The following is a 9,691-nucleotide window of genomic DNA, read 5'->3' on the forward strand; positions in this document are numbered from 1 at the left end:
GGAGTGCAGTGTTGCGATCTCGGCTTACTGCAACCTCCACCTCCCGAGTTCAAGAGATTCTCCTGCCTCAGCCTCCTGAGTAGCTGGGATTACAGGCACCTGCCACCACGTCCAGCTAATTTTTTTGGATTTTTAGGAGAGACGGGGTTTCACCATGTTAGCCAGGATGGTCTCGATCTCTTGACTCGTGATCCACCCGCCTCAGCCTCCCAGAGTGCTGGGATTACAGGCGTGAGCCACCGTGCCCAGCCTAATTTTTGTATTTTTAGTAGAGGCGGGATTTCACCATGTTGGCCAGGCTGGTCTTGAACTCCTGACATCAGAGTTACCACCATTTTATAGATGAACATACTGAGGCCCAGAGAGGACAGGGTGGATGAAAGTTACACACTTGAGAAGTGCTAGCCTAGAATAGAAAATCAGCCAACTTGATTCTAGAGTTCAAGTCTTTTGTGGGTTTTTTTTTTTTTTTTTTGATGAGAGCAGAGGTTCCAGTGAAAACTGGAAAACTTGCTAGACAAATTTTAAAAGAGCTGTAGCATCTAAAGTTCGTGTTCTTAACGAATTTTCTCCATTTCTGTTTATATCATAATGTATGTGAACAGTTTTCTGTCTTCATCTGTTATTGAATAATAGTTGTTACCTATTGAGCATTGTATTTACATAACATTGTTTTCCATCGCTATTAAAATTACCGATCTTTACATGATTCATCTACAGTAATACTACTGACTACAGTTCAATTGAACTGTCAATCATAATTTCCCCCAAATTATTGAAAATACAATGTTGTATTTTACACTAAAATTCTTTTTAAAAAGTGAATGATGTTAAGTTCGTGTGTTCACTAATATGACACAGTCTCTTTAATTTTCCAAGATAGGCTCGAGGAACAAACAAGGTGGAAATTCCCTTTCTTTTCTTTCCTTTTTTTTTTTTTTTTGTGTGTGTGTGTGTGTGTGTGTGGCACAGTATCACAAGGTCAGGAAAGCCACCAACCTAAATCGCTGTCTTTTGAATGAGATTTGCGAGTGAGGTCTGGACCATCTATGTCCATTAAAGACCCCCCCACCCAACCCACACAGCTTCTAATCGATGTTGTTGCCAGTGCTGTCACATATTTAAATGGTACTGTAAGCCCTGCAATGAGGATTGTATCATTTATCTCACATTAAGTTTAAGAAGCTAAATTAAAAATCTGCCAAGAAATGTGACATTCATGCTGAATACTTTACTTTCAGTTGTCTTTCCTTCCTATATTACTTGATGTGAAGTTAAAGTGGGAAGATATTTGCAATAAACAGTGCATAATATTCTCAAAAAGTCAAAGTGTTATTTCATAAATTGGGACTATTTAATCGTAAAGTGTGAGAAACTAAAAATTCCCAGATAAAATTATTCACTCCAAATATCACTCACTAACAAGGTGGAAATACTCTATTAAAGATGATAGCCGTCGCTGGAACTGTAGGAAATCAAATGTATATGCAATTTAAATGTAAATAGGGCACATACTTTGGTCCTGTCCATGAATACAGACATTATAAAAAAACATGTCACTCAGTTTAAAGAAAACATGCTAGATTTGGCAATGCTGAAAACATCCAACGATTGGACTTCGGGCTTTCTACAGTCCATTAATTTTGAATGCCTGTTAGCACAGGAAACTGAGCAGTAACATCAGTGTTAAAGCTATAGAGAGTTTTCTTTAACGGTGACAAAATTCACTGCTTCAAGTTTAAAGGCTTGCTTTTGTGGGTGTGGCAATTAATTTACTTGAAATTATAACAGAATTTATGATACGTCCTCTCAGGAATAAGAAATTGGGAAGAATCATAATTATATTCTGGGGCAGAGGACCTCTGTTGAGTATCGAAGAATGTGACTGCCATTTTGAAGAATGGTCTGCTTTAAGGGGTTATTCTGTTTACTCCTAACAATTCGGTAATCACATATATATTGTAATATCATCTGAATTTGGAAAAAAATCTTATTTATGTCTTGCTTCTTTCCATATCCCGTCTCCTTTTTACATTTTTATTAACTCATTTTTTTCCAGACGATTTTAATTTTATTGAGAATTTAGAAATGTGCATTTAAAAATCACCTGGGCAGTTACAATTATGGTGATATAAAATAATTTCAATAACAATAGGTATCATAATTGTATTGTCATTAGTTCTCCAAGAAAAAGCTCCTCCCTTGAATATAAACCATTGATATTAGGATTATGTGTTTTTAATGGAAAATAAAGTCTTGTAAGCTTAGCCTTTCTTTTTCTTAAAGGCTAATCTGTGTTCTGCCACACGTTTTGGTCAATCATACTGCACTTGTGGGCAATGAAAGAATACAGATGAGAACAAGTCTTGGTAAAGTGAAATCATTCTTTTACTTTCTACTAATAATAATTTGTTTCATAAGTTTGTAAGACAGTATTTTGGGTCCCAGTCACCTGCCATGTAACTTAAAGTGTTGGTCAAAATTACATGAGGACCAAATTGTGAGTATGGAGAATTTTAAATGGAATTAAAAAAATATAATAATACCACTACTTGAAGGGGATGTATTGATGTATTGTGCTATCTTTCACATTTTAAAATCACAGAGAAACATATATAATATGTGCTATTCTTCTTGAATAATGTTAATATTACAATTTAAGTAAAAAATCAGGCCAGGCGCGGTGGCTCACGCTTGTAATCCCAGCACTTTGGGAGGCCGAGGTGGGCGGATCACGAAGTCAGGAGATCGAGACCACGGTGAAACCCCATCTCTGCTAAAAATACAAAAAAATTAGCCGGGCGTGGTGGCGGGCGCCTGTAGTCCCAGCTACTCGGAGAGGCTGAGGCAGGAGAATGGCGTGAACCCGGGAGGCGGAGCTTGCAGTGAGCCAAGATCTCGCCACTGCACTCCAGCCTGGGCAACAGAGCGAGACTCCGTCTCAAAAAAAAAAAAAAAAAATCAGTGGGATGTGTTCATTATGACATTTATATTTATGAGATATATTTATAATATTTTAATAATAACGCATGACTTTTATATTTACAATAATATTAACAAAAAGCCTTTGCTTAAAAGGAATATATTCTGATACCCTTGAAAATACCACTTTTGACAAAAAAAGTAAAATCCAATAACAATACAATAAAATGTCATATTGAAATTTAATGGTGTTATTTTAATTTGTAAGATTACGCTAAAATGAACAAATACGAATAAATAAAAATGAACATTCTATTTCCAAATTTTGCTACTGTTTTAGTATTACCAATTCATACGCATTTTAGAAAAAAGGTAATATAAAATTTATAATTTAAAAAATTATTTCTTATTGAGGTAAAATTTATATATCTCATCTGCACAGATCTTGAGTGTTGATTTTGGTACGTCTTGATAAATATATAAACTCGTGTAATTAGCATCTCAGTCAAGATCTAGGGTGTTTTCAAGGTCCCAGAAAGCATCTTCATGCCCCTGCTGGTCAAGTCCCGTGGCCCAAAGGCAACTGCAGCTTATTTCTATCACGATGCATTTGTTTTGCTTACTGTTACCTTCTTTCAATTAGCATCACCAACTTAAGACAATGCTCTGAAAGTCATTCCTGTTGGTGCATTTATCAGGATCCCTGCGTAGTGTTCCACTGTCTGAAATGCTATTATTTCTAGATACTCTCCTATTTAGATATTTTGGGTCAACCCAATTTTTTAAAAAGTTTATAAATATAGCTGTTATGAAGAGTCTCAAACAAGTCTTTGGGTGGTACTGTTAGCAGAGACAGAGTTTCACCATGTCGGCCAGGCTGGTCTCGATCTCCTGACCTCGTGATGCGCCTGCCTCAGCCTCCCAAAGTGCTAGGATTACAGGTGTGAGCCACCTTGCCTGGCATTGTTTTTTTTTTGTTTGTTTGTTTCTTGTTTTTTTTTTTTTTTAAGATTAGTACCTAGAAATGGAATTTCAAGGTCATAAGGTCAATATATGTTTAACTTTAGAAGCAGCTGCTAGTTTTCTACAGTCATTATACTAAACGACAATTCCACCAGCAGGGGCAGAGAGTTCCTTTTGCTCCGTATTCACAAAATCTTTTTGGGATTTTAGACTTTTTTCATCCATACTAGTGAGTGTGAATTAGTGTATCTACAGGTTACTTTTTGGATTGGAAATTATTAGAGAAACTTTCTGAGTTAACATGGCTTAACATAATGGCCAGCTGGTAGCATGTTATCAACCAGTATTGTATCCCGTTTGTTTATAAAGTATAAATTTATACATGTACTTCAGAATATGTAATTAATGCTTTATAAATATTTCAAATGCAAAACAATTTAAAAATATACACGAAGAATACATTTCAAGAAGACATTTCAGAACACACACACACAAAAGGTAAAATAAAAATGAAATAGAAACAATGATAACCTGATTTTAAGGATGTTTCAATGAAGTGTCCTTGATAGCCCTGAATTGCAGAATAATTCTGAATTAAGGCCAGGAATGGTGGCTCACGCCTATGACCCCAGCACTTTGGGAGGCCAAGGTAGGCGGATCACTTGAGGTCAGGATTTCGAGATCAACCCGGCCAATATGGTGAAACTCTGAATCTACTAAAAATACAAAAATTAGCTGGGCGTGGTGATGCACCTGTAGTCCAGTTGGGAGAATTGCTTGAACCCAGGAGGCAGAGGTTGCAGTGAGCTGAGATTGCACCACTGCACTTCAGTCTGGGCAACAGAGCGTGATTCTGTCTCAATAAATAAATAAATATTCTGAATTAAACACAATTTTCTATTTGAAATAGAAAATTCAAAATCAGCCTATATCTGACAATTCTGCATTCATAGCAGGACATCCTTAGTCCCGCAGAATTTCTCTGGACAACTGCTGGTGGACACCAAAAATGAAGCACAGACAGATGTAGTGCTTTGAACTTGAGGTTGCGATAGGAGGTACTATGTCTAGCAGGACTTATGTGAACCGTGAGTGCAGCACAGGGCACAGGTTGCGATAGGAGGTACTATGTCTAGCATAGGCAGATGTAGTGCTCTGAACTTGAGGCTGTGATAGGAAGTACTATGTCTAGCAGGACTTATGTGAACCATGAGTGTGGCACAGGGCACAGGCTAATGCCAATTCTGAGTAACTCACTCCTTTTCCAGGAATGAATGCAGAGGAAAATAAATGGACTTTTCAGACTTTTCCATCTATCACAGAAAAACAAAAGTAGTATTGTTACCGAAACACGAGGGATTCAGTCTAGGGCCTGCTGCTCGCTTCACAGAAAGCCAGTGACTGAGGTAATGAGTATTGGCAAGGAAGAAGGCTTTAATCGGGTGCTGCAGCTGAGAAGGTGGGAGCTCAGCCTCAAATCCATCTCCATGACCAAGTAAAACTGCAGGCTTATATAGCAGGGAAGATGGGTAAGAAATGTATAAGAAAACAGGAACTGGGGAGGGGCAAGGAAGCCATCATGAGGAATGAGAGGCCTGGCATCTCATTGTCTGGATGTGGTGATCTGGTGAGTTTCAGTTCTTTGATATATTTGAGAAGCCTGAAGGTGGTTGCCTGAGGAAGCAACTCAGATAAAACAAATATAAATTTCCAGCTTTAAGACTGGAGGGTCAATTTCTATGTTTATCCAAAAGAACTTATCTATGGGACTACTGAGTTGGTTTCAGTATTATCTTTAAGATTTAGAAAAGTGACTATATCTAGAATATATTTACTAGAAGAAGAAGTAAAAGAAGAAGAGGAAGTGGGGGAAAAGGAGGACAAGGAAAGAATGAAAAGGGGAGGATAGGAAGAGGGGGAAGGGAGAAGGGAGAAGGAGGGGAAGGGAGAAGGGAGAAGGAGGGGAAGGGGAGGGGAAGGAAGAAGGAGAAAGGTTCAGAAATTACCTGCTGCGAATTCCATAATCTGTAAAAAGAAACATCGAGAGAAACATAAGAACTATCTGAGATATAACAGCAATTGTTTGACTTGCCAGTTAAAAATAGAAGGCACCACAGGGGAGAAAAAAAAAGGAAAGTCAAAAATAATAAAAAAAAACTATTGCACATAGTGAAATAACAGAACTGATTATGAAACTATTTAGTGGCTTACCAATTCACTCAGAGTAAATGTCAAGATATGCGCTACGCCTTTTTTTCAGAGTATTTGTACTATTTTATTTTACTTATTTTTTTTTTAATTATACTTAAGTTCTAGGGTACATGTGCACTACATGCAGGTTTGATACATAGGTGTACATGTGCCATATTGGTTTGCTGCACCCATCAACTCATCATTTACATTAGGTATTCCTCCTAATGCTCTCCGTCCCCTAGTCCCCCAACCCCTTAACAGGCCCCAGTGTGTGATGTTCCTCTCCCCGTGTCCATGTGTTTTAATTGTTCAATTCCCATCTATGAGTGAGAACATGCAGTGTTTGGTTTTCTGTATTTGTGATAGTTTACTGAGAATGATGGTTTCCAGCTTCATCCATGTCCCTGCAAAGGACATGAACTCAGCCTTTTTTATGGCTGCATAGTATTCCATGGTGTATATTTGCCACATTTTCTTAACCAGTCTATCATTGATCGACATTTGGGTTGGTTCCAAGTCTTTGCTATTGTGAATAGTGCCGCAATAAACATACGTGTATATGCACTATGTCTTTAATGAAGATTTTGTCCCTTATTACCTCTCTGATCTTATGCCCTAATAATCTATTTTTTCCTAGTTTACTAAGTAGCTCTTGCCTCAGGGCCTTTGCACATGCCCTTCACTCTGCCTCAAATGCTGTTTTTGCCAAAACATCCGGCTGCTGCTTCCTCGCACTTTCCAATCTTTACTCAGAAGCTTTTCTTAATGAAGTGCTTCTTTGTCATCTTTTCTAAAAGTAACAGGCATCCTGTACTCACACCAGCACTTTAAATCCCCTTCTTATATTTTTCTTTCAGTGGTTGCTAATATACATTATGTTTTATATATACATATATTTTTCATTGTCTGACTCACCTACTGGGCCGCAGTCTCGATGACAGTGATTTTTATCTTCAGTCTCTGGAGGAATACCTGGCACACATAAATCCTCATTAAATAATTATTAATGAATAAGTCAATAATAATATAAGGTACCTCAACATAAATATCAAGAACTAGGGTCAATTAATTCACTCAGTGTAGGGTTTCTAAATTCAAATTTTCCCTTTAACCAACATTCCTTTTTGTTGACACACATCTTATTTTTTAAAAGATTACTGAGCTATGTTTCTTATCCAAGATAGTGCCATCCGGCCGGCATCCAGCTGCTCTTGTTAGAAGTGGTTTGGTAGTAATCCTAAGCAACAAAATTCCTGGGCTCTGATTACCTTCCCCTCAGTTTAAAACAGTTCCAGAACCATTGAGAGATCTGTGCACTCTCAAAAAGCTTTGAGGATCCAAATTTAAACCAGGTCCTACATCTACCATTAAAAGCCCTAAGAATATGTCCTAATTTTCTAATGAGATTTTATATTTTAAGACATCAAAAGCTTGGATTTATGGGCAGTATACTAACAATGTTTAGTAGTCAACTATAAGCAGTTAACTACATTTGGAATGCATCTTTTCTTCTGTTTTTTATTTTCCTCCCTCAAACCAACTCTGTCAGCTTCCTTTATAAAACAGTGTCATAACTCATAAAAATCTAAAGTGTTTGGCCTAGAGTTGAATGTCCACATTCCAGGGGAAAGAAAGTCAAAGAAAAAGACTTCCTATCAGCCATTATAAAAACCATTGTTCTCTTTCAGATAACAGAAATGTATAAGTAGGTAAAAAATTTCTTAAACCAAATGTTTACAAAATAATAAAAATAGGTATTATAGTTCAAAAATTTCATTTAACTATCCAGTTATCTAATTATATGAATTTTTCAAAAGTCATTTTAAGAGCATCATTTGAGTAACTAGCCTCCACTGTTTTACTCCTTAGAATAAGGTTAATTCCTTCTCAGAGAAATAATCTTATAATAATAAATTGCAACTCACCATAGTGTTTCTTTTTTCTCACTCACTCTCTCACACACGCATAGACTCACAAATGCAAGAATGAGACACTAGAATAAGTTCTATAGTATTTTCTTAGTGTAAGCCTCAAAATTTACTCTTAAGCAAATATAAAACTATGGTATGTGTACTTCTGTATTATTTCTCCTAGGAATTATCTAGTGCAAAATTGTTGCTCATGGTACATAAGTATCAATTAGGACAAAATCATTTTCAGGTACCATAAAGACCTCACATAACATAGCTTAAACAATACAGAGAATGTGTTGCCTCAGGAAACAAGACAAGAGCAGAGGTAGCAGGCAGCTTTGTGTATGGATCAACCTGGTCTCCAGCCCCTCAGTTTCTCTGCTATTTTCTTGTCTGATGCACTTTGTTCCAACGGCCTCTTTTCAGGATGCTTTCCCTAGTGATGATAAAAGGCTGCAGGGGTTTCCAGCCTTATCCCCTATATGAGTCCATTTTTACACTGCTATAAAAATACTTCCTGAGACTGAGTAATTTATAAACAAAAAGGTTTAATTAACTCACAGTTCTGCATGGCTGGGGAGGCCTCAGGAAAATTACAGTCATCATGGAAGGCGAAGGCGAAGGGGAAGCAAGGCACGTCTTCACAAGGCAGCAGGGGAGAGAGAGAGAGAGAGTGAGGGGGGAGCTGACAAACACTTTTAAACCATCAGATCTCATGACAACTCACTCACTATCATGAGAACAGCATGGGGAAACTGCCCTCATGATCCAGTCACCTCCCACCAGGTCTCTCCCTCCACATGTGGGGATTTTAACTTGAGATGAGATTTGGGTGAGGACACAGAACCAAACCATATCACCCTTGCACGCCGCAGCATTTAGAACAGAAAGTTTCCTTTCCCTTAACCATCAAAGAAAAATCCTCTGCCTTACTCTGATTGGACCATCTGGTTCACATGCCTATTCTGGAACCAGTTATTGATCAATAGATCAGGCTATTAGGGGCCCAAATGACTGTCACTAAAAGGGAAGGGGTGCAAGAAATGCAAGTTTCTTAATGACTGACAGTCATAGATAAAGCAGATGGAGGGTAATTCAAAGAAATATAGCACAAGTCCCTATCTCCAAAAGACCTAAAATCTCATGTGGTTTCAACTGCAAATGAAAACACAAAAATTAGAGCAGGTAAAATTCTAAATATTTGGGCATTGTCATAATGCAATGAGAGTTCAAAGAAGAGAGAAGTCAGGGTGGACTGCAGCCATCATAGTATGCTTTTCATTTATTTATTTGTTTGTTTGTTTTGAGACAGGGTCTCACTCACTTGCCCAGCCATGGAATGTAGTGGTACAGCCATGGCTCACTGCAGCCTTGAACTTCTCACCTCAAGAGATCATCTTGCCTCAGCATCCTGAGTAGCCAGAACCACAAGCACATCCCACCCCACCTGGTTAATTGTAAAATAAGTTTTTGTAGAGAAGTAATCTCCTATGTTGCCCAAGCTGGTCTCAAGTTCCTGGCTTCAAGTGATTACCCTGCCTCTGCCTTCTAAAGCACTGGAATCACTGGCATGGTCATACTTTTTAAGGAATAAACATGATTCATATGAAAATAGGGAGTTTTCAGCAGATGGAAACACCATTCTTGACAACAACATAGAGATGGGAATTAAGAAAGGAATGGATGAGAAAAGGTGAAGA

The 9,691-nt window shown here is 37.8% G+C and overlaps 1 pseudogene; it reads right to left on the reverse strand.

The window, feature by feature from the left end:
* Nucleotides 1-486: 486 nt before the first annotated feature.
* On the reverse strand, nt 487-544 carry LOC129481433 (uncharacterized; annotated as a pseudogene).
* Nucleotides 545-9,691: the final 9,147 nt, after the last annotated feature.

The sequence above is a fragment of the Symphalangus syndactylus genome, chromosome 4, assembly GCF_028878055.3.
Source record: "Symphalangus syndactylus isolate Jambi chromosome 4, NHGRI_mSymSyn1-v2.1_pri, whole genome shotgun sequence".
Lineage (NCBI taxonomy): Eukaryota > Metazoa > Chordata > Mammalia > Primates > Hylobatidae > Symphalangus > Symphalangus syndactylus.